Source organism: Hippoglossus stenolepis, chromosome 1, assembly GCF_022539355.2.
Source record: "Hippoglossus stenolepis isolate QCI-W04-F060 chromosome 1, HSTE1.2, whole genome shotgun sequence".
Lineage (NCBI taxonomy): Eukaryota > Metazoa > Chordata > Actinopteri > Pleuronectiformes > Pleuronectidae > Hippoglossus > Hippoglossus stenolepis.
In genome coordinates this window covers 25,120,568-25,133,525 of record NC_061483.1, presented here as the reverse complement: position 1 = coordinate 25,133,525, position 12,958 = coordinate 25,120,568, and the positions used below count along the sequence as shown (strand labels likewise).

General features: G+C 41.0%; 1 protein-coding gene across 2 annotated transcripts in view; it reads left to right on the top strand.

Annotated features, from left to right (window-relative positions):
- Positions 1 to 847: 847 nt before the first annotated feature.
- Positions 848 to 12,958, top strand: part of LOC118113410 (synaptosomal-associated protein 25-A) — a 38,306-nt gene continuing 26,195 nt past the window's right edge. For both annotated transcript variants that reach the window (XM_035163123.2, XM_035163124.2), the window contains exon 1: positions 848 to 1,006. The gene's annotated coding sequence lies outside the window, so the exon portion shown is untranslated. The remainder of the gene's footprint in view (positions 1,007 to 12,958) is intronic.

Below are 12,958 nucleotides of genomic sequence, written 5' to 3'. Positions count from 1 at the left end.
AAACTGACTGCGGTCAGCAGCCAGCAGGAGCCATCATGGCTCTGAAGCTGCTGAGCTGCCCCACTGATTATCCCTCCGACATCTCTGACGTCAGAGGGCGCGGCCATTTTGTGAGCGCCATCAAATGCACACAATGACAGGAAGTAAGACGACTCGACCCTACAAAATAAAATAAAGAAGAAGAAGAAGAAGACGAAGAAGAGGAACACGGAGAGAGTAGTTCGTTTTTATCCTCCATTAGACTACACTGAAGTTAGGTCTATCTGCAGAGGAATCATTTAAATATGAGCTAAATCCTAAATATGGATATCAACCCATATACATATTTAGTATATATGCGATAACATGCCCTTCATTATTGTCTGATTGATATTAAATAACTCATTATTACACGTTTACTGTTAATCTCATGTATAATAATATTCTAGTACTTTTCTAGTACTTTTCTTTACCAGAAACAGGTGATGGAACTATTGTGAGGGGGTCGTTGTTGTTGAGGGGACAGTTTAGAGAGAGGGGATGTGGATAACATTTTCTCCCTCCCTCATATTTGGGGTTTCCGGTAGTTTTTTGACAGTTTGAATTTAATAATGTGTAAAGAGGTAATGTGTAGGTTGATGCTAAATTACAGTTGTGTTTCAGTATCTGACTTCATTAGCAGCCTCTGTTAGAGATGGAGCCAGCCACACCATGTCATGGAGACAGTGTTCGTCTGTACACCATCTGTCCTGCAGCTGAGGCGACAGAGGCTCTGGAAATGTTGAGAAAAAGGTCATTTCAACTTGAGGTTTTATTTTGTTAAATGTGAACAGGAAGTGTGCGGTGTCTAAATCCGCCCGGTTTGACGCCTGGTTGTGAGGAGGACGGTGTGTTTCCACCGGGGGAGGGGGGGGCAGTCCCGTTAACGGAGCGGCAGGACGGACACACGCTTCACCGAAACACATAAAGTACAGTAGAGAGCAAGAGGAGGAGAAGAGCGGAAGAAGCTTGAAGAAGCTTGAAGAAGGTAGGTTTGGTTAACTTTATAGATTCATTGTTTGTTTTCCTCAGCGAGACTTACTGGTAAAATCAGAGCATCAATTAAAGTTCGGTTTTTCCTCAAAATATGAGGCTGTAAAATATAAATCTTTCAGATAATTTACCAGTAGCTGTCTTATCCAGGTTTTCTCCCACAGCTAAGGTGTTTGTTGCTGCTGTTATAGTTGTTTGTGTTATTCGTAGCACTGATTCGTTCTAAATTGATATTACATGAAGCCATTTCTAATGGTAAAATCACTACAAATGTCACTGTGGTGTCAGGGCTGGTGCGTGTGTCTCTGTAACTTCTAGTTGCGGCGTGTTTTTGTGCAAAGAGGCTGTGTTTGGATGTGAGTTTCGGTCCTAAATGAATTAGAGGATTAAGGTAGTTGTTTGTTGTAAGGATTAAATTAAAGGGTGGTAGAGCCTCTGCCTCTCAGGCTGGCTGTGTCGCGGCTAAACTGCTCGTAGAAGAGTGAGTCGAGTTCAGCACCTCGGACAGCTCCAGCACACACTCCATCTCTCTCTCTCTCTCTCTCTCTCTCTCTCTCTCTCTCTCTCACACACACACACACACATGCACACACAGTGCTTTGTCTCTGATTTTTAAAAACTTATTTTAATAAAACAAATATGAAAGACTCACCAGTTCCCTGCTGTTCAGGACGTTTATGTGGTTGTGAACAAGGCAGCTCACTCATGAGCATCAGGAAAATGATACGTTGGTCTGCGCTGGAAACAAGTGACACTATGGTCTTCTTTGGAGGGTTTCACAGTGGATAAGGAAGGAGTTACTTGGAAGGACACTGTTTTGTGTGGTGTCTTAGTTTTGTCTAAAGGACTAGACATGGTCACAGAGTTACTGAGGAAGAGGAGGCTTATCACTTATGACTTCCTGTTTCCAAACTCAATCAATCAATCAATCAACCAATTAATCTATCAATTAACCAACCAATTAATTAACCAATTATTCAACCTATACATCTGTTCATGTCTTTGCTGATCCATCTGTTTACATGTCTACATGATAAGGATCAGTGATACAAGCTCTCTCTCAGGTCAAAGGTCTCAGTGCTGTTGTTGTTTGGTATGAGGACATCAAGAATCAGGCATCAGTTCTGTTCCTGTGTCTCCAGTGGAGACTTAAGAGACAAAGCATCATTTCACAAATGTGTTCTCAGTCAGTTCAACCTGAAAGGTCTTGTAACTGCATCAGTATGTGTGAACTCATGCAGTTGTGAAGTTGTGTACAATATTTTAATGTAAGGTTATAGTATAGATCGACATCAAATTGAGGTTGAAGGTGGTGCAGTGATTTTAGTAAATAGTGGGAATGAGTAGCATCTTGATTCCAGGAAAAGGATCCTTATACAAACTTTTGGCCCTCTCAGCTTCCTGTCCTGTGTCTGTACCTGGTCTAATGTCAGGGAGGACAAAGAGCTCAGGCCGACTCTTAAGTAGATCAGCACGCGTGTGTGTGTTTGTGTGTTAGACTTGTCTTTTTGACTTTGTCGTTGGCAGCCCGGTGCTGTTTCTAACAAGGAGCAAACAAATAAATTCAATTAGGGCAGGAAATGACCACATAGCACACGACAAACTCTTATATGTTAACCAATCCAAAAACACATCCAACCTCCCATGATGGTGGTGAACTGGTGAAGAAGCTGGAAACCAAAACCTGATAGTGAAATCGGGGTGTAACCGGTTTTGTAAAACCCTTGACTGCAGATTACTCTACTCTAACAGGCACCTTGAAAGAGCAATCACAGTCTTATTTTGGTGGAAAGATGATGTGAGCTGTGTGTTCACGATTCTCTAGAGGTGAGACGCTGTGACAAACAGGAAAACAGAAATCACTTTCATGGGGAGAAAATGGTTTCGGCTTGAACTGCTGTGCCCCCTCCATAGCACCCCTCACTCGCCCCTCCATCTCTCTGCACACAAACGGCGAGAAATTACCACCAGCCTCCAGCTCCATCATCTGTTGAGAACACACATAGACTCTGAGTTACACACTTTCCTCTTGTCCCCTTAGAACCACATTCACACAGTTTCATTTATCCGCCTTGTTACTTTTTCCTCCACTGCCCTTGTTGAATTTCAGTGTCATCAGCTATACAAATTATATATCTGATGTCTAAGAATGCATAGTCTTCTTTTTCACTGCATGTTGCTCACGTATTAGGTTTCAGCAGATTGAATTCACAGTCCTTTCTTTTATACAGATTTGTTTTGGATCTGCACTCCATTAAAACATAATAATGCTCCAATAATGTACATCCTTGTCAACATCCACTTGTTATTAATGTCACTCTTTGTCAGCTTTAGTCAATCCCCTCTTTTCTTTGAGGGGGAGATGTTTTTTTAAAAGCGCTGCAGGATGTTTTGGTCTCACCCACGCGGTGTGTATTAAGTGTGTTGAGTCATTTGTGCACAGAGGTGCGTGCTCCAGTCACGTAACTTTAAACTGGATGAAAACAAAGGAGACCTGCAGCTGACTTAACCAGCAGTGACTTGTAACTTCAGTCGTGGAATGACCTGATATTCTCCCCAATGATGAAAAAGTGAGTTATATAAACGTGTGCTGCAAATGAGTTCTCTGTATTCAACTCAGCAGCAGCCAGTCACAATGAACAACAGGAGGGAAGGTTGCGGTTGCTTGTGTACGCCAGCACAAAGGAAAAACTGGATTCTTTATGGTTTTAGCCTCGACTCAGGACTTCAAAGCCCTGACCTGAGACCTGCTAGCCCCTCACAAAACTGTTTATCTACTGTAGCTTAAAGGTCCTCTGTGGAGTTTTGGACCACTAGAAGCTCTATGGAGCAACGTTTGTAAGAGGTTCTCCTAGTTTTGTTTGTAGCTCGCACGTGCATGAAGACGCATATGCACACTCACAGCCGTGTGGGGGACACGATATACACATTTCTGCTGCTGGTTTGCACGCTACGCAGCTGATTTACTTTGACAGTATAGTGCCAACAAATACAGCACTGCCCCTTTTGGTACAGCTGAGAGGGCAGAGAACCATTATTTAGAGAGATGTGAACAGACAACCACTGTTTCCCTTCAGGAACACACACACACAAATAGACACACACTCTGAATTATGATCCTGATGCTCTATCGACAAAGCAGTACATTTCAGATGTTTGAATTGAGATGCACCTCTCTGATCAGATCTGTGGGAACCTGATTTATGGGTCAATGACGTATAAGGATTTTCAACAGGCCAATTTTAAAATACAAAAAAAAGAATATCTATTATTATCTATTATGAACACGCTGCACATGGCGAGCGGTTTTTATTTTGCTTGGAAGTGGCATCTGGCATCTATAACAGTTATAAATAAATAAACACATAAATAAATAATAAATTACTAATAAATTCATAATAACCGAGATAAAATTACATGTTACATTTTTGGGGTGGTATTTATTCATGATATTGTACAAAAATTCAACATAAACCGTTGTTTCTGAAATATTTGAAAAAAATACTCTAATTGCATAGAAATATTTTCCAAATACTAAAATAAAGTACTTTATGTATATAAATCATTAATTGAATTTAAAAAAGCCCCAAAACTCCCAATCTAGGACATATATCTATCATGTAAAACACTCTGCAATGGTCGCACCACATTTGGTCGCACCACATGATATTTTTCTAGTTCAGTCAAAATTTACAGGCACATAATTGGCCACCTAAAGAAAACAAACTAGGTCAGCACAAAAGGTCACTGTGTATATTTTTAGAAATAACTTAGAATTCATAGTTTTTTTTAGGTCATACCACATGATATCCAAATGTGGTAACTACATACCAGCCGTGAAAAAGGTAATTTTTTTCCAAATTTGAGAGAGAGTTACAAACCTGTTGCTGCTTCCATGGCTCCGTGGCAAAATGGTTTATGATGCAACTTCCTGTCTTTGAATGGATTTCAAAATCAAAGTCCCATATTGTTCATTTCTTGATGGTCGCACCACATGATATTTCATAAAATGGACATCATCTGACAAAGTTTGTTTGTATACTATGAAGGAAATATAAATGCAAATGCTTTGTAATTTTGTACAGGATTACAAAAGACTTTGGAAATCATGCCAAATATGGCAGAAAATAAATTTGAATAGATTTTGAGTAATTTCAAAGAAGTTTTCACAACAGCAGTCATGGCCGGACGGTCGCACCACATGATATTTTGACACTTTAAAAAACAGAAACATTTAAATAACTAATGGTTTTTGGAAATTTAAAGTGTGTACATATACGGAACAGGTACTACATATATATGGTATTTCTTTATGTATTTAAACCTTTTTTTAACAGAAGAAAATGCAGTCGGACAGAAAATATAGGCGTCACGTCAATGACCCTTGTGTGTCCGCTACACTCTATGCTCATCAACCCTGTAAATAATATTTATAAATATCAGTCAAAAAGATCCCAAATAGGTCGTGGAAATACATGTAGAAGATCCTTGGCAGACATTTATTTGCTTGATATTATGAGTGTGTTGTGTATATTATGTTTGTGTATATTATGCAGGAGGAGTTATCTTTTTTTGCAAGCATGTCTTCATCCTATATATCAGATATATGTACAGCCCAGAGAATGAGTTTAGGTATAATAATAATAATAATAATAATAATAATAATAATAATAATAATAATAATAATAATAATAATAATAATAATAATAATAATAATGATACATTTTATTTGTATAGCTTACTCAAAGGTACTTAACAGGGTAAAAACGATGACAGTAAAAACAATAACAACAAGGTAACATTATAGCAGTGGTACCTATATCTTTTTTTATTATGTTCTGTGCTATACGTGCCTGTCACCTCAATGTTTGTGTGAGTATATAAATGAACAGCGTGTACGGTGCAGCGTGGTGACAGGTGTCCATTTGAATGTGTTCATGTGGGAGGAGAGTGGAGGAGAAATGGAGGAGAGGAGGGAGTGTTGGATAGTGTGTGTGTGTATTTGCGTGTAATCTAGGTTTTGTGTGTGTTTGTGAGAGCAGAAGTGAGAGAGAGAGCGGCAGTGAATGCCAAAGAAAGAAAAGGGAAAGCATGTATGAGGGAGGGAAAGTAAAAGAGAGGGAGAGTAGGCCACGTGTTATGTAAGTCTTGTGAGGCATCTCTCTCTGTGTTTGTGTGTGTGTGTGTGTGTGTGTGTGTGTGTGTGTGTGTGTGTGTGTGTGTGTGTGTGTGTGTGTGTGTGTGTGTGTGTGTGTGTGTGTGTGTGTGTATTCTGTAGGCCTTCAGATTAATCCAGCAGGTTTTATCCTCAGTGAATGGGACAGTGGGGCTTTGCAGTGATTATCCCTGCAGGCCACAGATGATTGCTTTGAATCTCCTGTATATGTCCCACACTACCTCACTTCCCAGCCTGCATATCTGTCTGCCTGTACATCCCTCTGCCCTCCTGGTTTATTAAGATCATGCTGACACAATTTTAATGTCTGTAGGTGGCTGCAGATGCTAAATGCATAAAATGTCATTATAATTATCCTCCTGAAACAGGTCCAAACAGTTTCAGGAGCTGTTGAGGGTGTGTTCAAAGTGCATCTTCTTTCCTCTGTGACCCACCTCTGCACATCTCTATCTTCCCGCCTTCGTTTCTCTGGATAATCTGCGTGTCTCAGTCCTTACCCTTCCGCTGTAGCTTCCCCCGCCTGTCTGTCCTCTTATAGATTATATAACAAGGAAATGTCAGAAATGCAATCTGCTCCATCATCCCCCGCTCAGCCGAGACATCCTGCCCCCTCCGTTTGTTTTGAGTGAAATCCTCTGTCACGGTGAAGGTGGTAAAAATCAGCCCTTGCTGCCTGGTAATCACATGGCCACCTTGTACCTTTTTACTCCATCACTGAATTGCAGCTGTATGCACTTATGTGGAAAATAATTTAAATGCAAAGATTTGGGTTGATTGTTGATGTGTTGGGGGGTAATAACATCTAATATGCCCATTATCTTAGAATGTCACTGCAAACTGTCTCCAATAGCATGCTCAGGCATTTAGATTTCCTGAGAGATTTTCCACAGCAGATTCCTCCCTGTGTGTCCCTCCTGTCTCTCCATAGGGAATGTTTTAATTCAGTGAGGCCATATGGTCACGGTGGGCGTTGCTCAGGGCAGAAAAGCAGCGTCGTATGAGTTGTTTTCTTCTACCTTGTTCCACTCACATTCAGCCACTGAGATCAAAATGGATGAAAAGACTCTGTTATAAAGCTGTTCTTTGATGCATCCACTTATTTACACTGTATGTTTTATCTAATGAAAACCTTTTTTAGCTTATTTGATTTGTTTAATTTCATACACTAATTTGGAGTTTACATGTTTATTGTTTCACAGTTAGAACAATCCTCTAATACATCATACATATAATGCTTCTCTTTCAGCCACTGTAGTTAAATATTACAGTTTTGTTGTTCACATATCTTTACTTTATATGTTTTAGTATGAATATTGAATTAAAATTGTGACCAACTACATCTACTGTAGATACAGAGAGTACAGATGATATTATCGGCCCTATCATTTCACAGTTTCACTGTCTGGATTTGAAGTTATTGTGAGGAGGAATGGGAACAAATTGTGATTTTATGCATCCAGAGTTATTCTTTACGGGATTCATGACGAAGGCAAACTCACAGTGACATGACTGTAGGCTCCAATTTTGTGTCAGTGCAGATCAAAAAGATGGAAGCTAAATTTTGTTTGGGGCAGGGGCAATTATTTTTTATGTTACTGTGAACCAGCAGTGTGTCAGGGTCTGCTGAAGCAAAGTGAGTGCACTCGAAAACCATGCTGAGTGTATACATGTGTGTACTGTGTGTCTGTGTGTGTGTGTGTGTGTGTGTGTGTGTGTGGCCGTTGGTACATGCATGGTTTATTAGCAGTCAGCTGTAAAATGGTGGAGGTACTGTCTGAATAGTTTAGCCCTCAGGCTCCCATCATGCTCTCTGGCCTAGTCATGTCTTGGCATATGTGTTTACTGCTTATAGGTCAGCGACGTACAGTATGTACTTGTGGTGTGTGTATATGTGTGTGTGATAGAAAGGGAAAAACTAAAGACATGAGTGCGTCTGTTCAGTTATAGATGAGTTGTTTCTGCACATGCTTCAGGTTCTTATTTAGCTAAATGACAAACCACAAACTGTAGTAGTGTAAAGGCCAGTGCCCGTGCTCCAGCTTCATTTGGCCCACGTCATGGTGTAAAACCATGGATGTGTTATCATACACCAATGTGTAAAATGCTATTTTCGTTTTGCCCTGAGTCAGATGTCCTTTGCAAAGAAACATTACTCATTTGCTAGAGGATGGATTGAAAATGTGCTAAACTAAAACCAAGTGCTGAAACCTTCCTGTGGTGTCAGAGTTGTATATTAAATGGTCACAGGTCACAGAAAATCCCCTTTAATCAGTTTGACCCTAAATTATCAGTGAAACAACTAGTGTGTTGACATGTGTAATGTTATATGAAGGCTGTCTGAGAGTGCAGAGTTGATGATGTTACATATGAAGTGCTGCAGTCTGAATGATAGGTTTAATTCTATATATGATTCTGCTTAGTCCTGACCAAGCAGGTTTAAAATCAACTGATAGGCTAACAAGGCATGAGGGAATTCGCGGGGTACAAGAGCAGCTGAGCGTGTGTCTGTGTGTGTGTGTGTGTGTGTGTGTGTGTGTGTGTGTGTGTGTGTGTGTGTGTGTGTGTGTGTGTGTGTGTGTGTGTGTGTGTGTGTGTGTGTGTGTGTGTGTGTGTGTGTGTGTGTGTGTGTGTGTGTGTGTGTTTAATTGAAGGTTATCAGCCTTTCTATCTTAACAAGTCTTTCTGATGCCTGGATAAGAGTTGGTTCTGCACAACTGTGTGATCTGTTAAAGTATATTGACTGCAAGACAAAGTGGAAAGAGGTTAAACCGGAGCAGTGCATGTCTCAGAGCAGAGATGTCGTTTTATTAGGACAACACCATCATGTGATGTTTGATTCATGGGCCAGATTAAATCATTTTCAGTAATAAGCAAACATTATTATACATATAAAATAAATAAATAGACCCACTGATACTAGACACACACACACACACACACACACACACACACACACACACACACACTTACATTTCATGGAGACCTAAACTAACCTCACTTTAACCTTAAAACATGTCTTCACCTTAATATGTAATGTTTTATTAAGGGACTTGGGCTTTGTTTTCATCTGACTGTGTAAAGGGATTAAGCACCAAACAACATGAGTAGTAGCAGAAAACACACACACACGCACGCACACACACACACACACACACACACACACACACACACACACACACACACACACACACACACACACACACACACTGCTGTTGCATTAATAATGTTGACCTGGCTCTATCCCGTGAATAATGAAAGTTGCTTCTGCTTTGATGTGGTGAGATGTTTGATGCTCGCAACACCTATATCCATACTTACACACACACCTACACACACACACACACAGGGCCATGTCTGCGCTGCTGCTGCTGCTGCTCTCCTTATCGCCCTTGAACCAGTTCTCACTGTGTGATGTTTTCAGTTTCTCAGTGTGTTAACCTCCTACACATGTACACATGTATTCACAGTGTGTAACTACAGTCTGCTCCTCTTTCAGTGTAAATGGACATGAGAGACACTGAGTCCCTGTGGTGCGACTCTTTCATAATTACAGAAATTATTATAAAGTCATTATCGTGAGGTTTGTAGCTACAGTGTCATTGCTGTACTAATTTCCATCAGATAGATGGAGGGCAGGAGGTTAAGTCTGGTGCAAATAGAGGAGGGAGATGGGGACTTATACACAGGGTTCACGTCTGGTTCCTTCACTTCTCCACAATTATACAAAGAAAGGAGAATTACAGAAATAGCACGACCAACTCTCAGTCCCACTGTGACCACCGCCTCACTTCCCACCTCCCCTCTAACGATTCCACAATAATAAATGCATGAAAGACTGGGAAAAATGCAAAAATCCCCCAGATTTAGGTTAGTGCTCCTACAAACCCGTGAGAAACATACAACCGAGCAACTGACAAGCTGACCTGGTTTCCGTGACAGTGAGATTCTCTGGAAACCAAGGTGCCCTGATGTCCTATTTCCTCCACAAACACTGTTTCATCTCAGCTGAACATGACGCCTGATTGACAGCAGCCTCTTCGCTTCAGGGTGGAGGCACTTTATCATGGCAGCCTGACAGTCTGCTGCAGAGCATGTGTCCTGTCATCCTTTAATATACCTGCCTGCTTTTTCTTTAAATCTCACAAAAGAGATTCATGTAAACTAGTGTTTTCATAACAATCAGCATCATGACTCAACTTATTTTCAGGTCGATGTTAACAGAACCTATACCTGCAGAAGCTTTTATACTGTAGTTGCTTTATGTATGTATGTAATCTTTATATTTGTTACTTACCATCATCTATCTAGTTTCATGTTCTGTGCTTTTCTTTGTTCTGATGCTGTTAGTGAGACTGTTTGTCTGCTGATTGCAATGAAAAGAGGAGGTAATGAACGTATAATTGGCCACAAGGCAGACGGAAGTGTGTTCTTGTGGTCTGGGTGTTTCAGCCTCTGCTGGAATGAAGGGAGAGTGGTGTCTGTCTCGAATCACAGATATAAGGTCTATGCTGTATGTCAGTCTTTTGTCAATGCTACTGCCGACTTATCCAAGTATTATTCATGTTTTTCAACTCAACTGCTTTTCTGCAACGATCAGAGTGAAGTGTTAAATGTCCACAACTGCTATTATGCTTAATCGCATCCTGTTCGTACAGTATTAGCGGTATCACCCTGGATTTACTTCTTCATCATCGTGCTGTAATGCATTGCTAATGCATTTACACTCTGACAACACTGTAGAATCCTGCATCTTTCATATCAGTGTGTTAGGAATAGTTTTAGTTTAGTAAATGCGAGGGTGACATGGTGGTGTGGTGTCTAGCACTGTTGCCTTACCTGGTTTGAATCCCAGCTTGGCCGGGGTCTTTCTGTGTGGAGTCATATCTGTGTCTGCATAGGTTTTCTCCAGCTTCCTCCCACAGTGCAGAGACATGCAGATTGAGGTTAGGTTGATCGGAAACTCTGTATTGACCGTAGGTGTGAATGTGAGTGACTATTTTGTTTGTTTCTGTATGTTTGGTCCTGTGATACACTGATGACCTGTCAAGTTTGGAGATTGGCTCCAGCTCCCCCCACCCCCCTCAAATGATACGTGGTAAAGATTGTTGTTGGGTGGATGCATGGATGTCGTAATGTGACCAACGAGTGTTGAACATGCTGCCTTTACAGCTAAGTTTGACTGTTTTCAGGCTTTTCAGTGAGGAATTTTCCATTTGTATGTTCCTTTCTCTTTGTTGCCTGAAATAGCTTCTTATTGTTGCTGGATTCTTCTATAATTGGGGCTGTGTAGCTGTGTGTTAATCATGTCAGCCCATGAACTGTCCCCCTCTGGAGCTCTGGAGCAAAACACTACACTGCTCTGTTCTACTGTCTACACACATGTACACAAATGTGCCTGTAGCTCAAATGACATGAGATAGTGTAGCTGTCCGTTGTGCTGGTACCAGACGGTTTTGTGGAAAGGAAAAGATGTGATGATGGACGGGACAGACATGGTCCAAGGACAAACAGAGACAGACAAGTACATTCATGGAAACAAATTCAGACTTTTGAACCAACAAAAGAAATACAGAACAGATGAGAGTGTACATATTAGCAGCTGGACTTGTCACTGTTTACTGGGATGGAGCGGGATTAAGTCCAATTATAAAACACAACAACAGCGACAGATTCCGTCACTCTTTCGTCATCTAGAGAAAGTTTTTACTGGCTTTGCTCATCGAGGTCATGTTCCGCCTCTATCCCTCTCTCATCCTCTTTCCACATGTGCCTTCAACAGCTTTTAGCATTAATGCTATTAATATTTGGATCAATAATTCATTGGTGCCCTTTTAACGTCTCCGTGTGTATAAAATGCACTGATACTTTAATTTGTTACTTAGTTTTTCTTAGACACACTCTCTTAGTGTTGTCTTTTTGCTCTGTACATCCAGACATCACGTGTAACAGTTACTGAGGATTTTATTCTTTTGACGCTGTTGATGTAATGAGAGGCTCTGTGGTTGGTAAGATTTCAGAGCTATTGTCTGTTTCCAGGAAATCTTATCACTTCCTGTACGCCGCATGATTTGACCTCAGTTTATCATTTAGCTACAGACTGAATCAATGCTGCGGTGGCTCTTATTTATAGCTAAACATGTAGGGTATGGTATTATTACATAGATATTATATAATGTATACTCTTGTCTCGTTCCTGCACACATTGTATATTTTCAGGGAGGGCATGGAAAGTGGATGACGTGAAACAAAGAAAGCAAGAGAAGAGGAGATGGAGTTAGAGGAGAGGTGTGTGTGTGTGTGTGTGTAGTGTGTGTGTTTGTGTGTGTTGTGTGTGTGTGTGTGTGTGTGTGTGTGTGTGTGTGTGTGTGTGTGTGTGTGTGTGTGTGTGTGTGTGTGTGTGTGTGTGTGTGTGTGTGTGTGTGTGTGTGTGTGTGTGTGTGTGTGTGTGTGTGTGTGTGTGAGAGAGAGGGAGAGAGGGAGAGAGGGAGAGGGAGAGAGGAGAGAGAAAACAGTGGAGAGTAAATCCTCTTTCCCTGCTGACTTTAATCTCTACAGGCTGAGTTCAGGCCTTACAGCAGCCGTCAGTCAAGATGAGTGACAGCCCGCAGGGCCACAGGTGGGGGATGGGGACGGCTGGACCTTGCATTAAATCACCTCCACTATAATGTGTGTGTGTGTGTGTGTGTGTGTGTGTGTGTGTGTGTGTGTGTGTGTGTGTGTGTGTGTGTGTGTGAGGGTAGTTTTTTTTAGAATGTATTACCCTGACAGTAA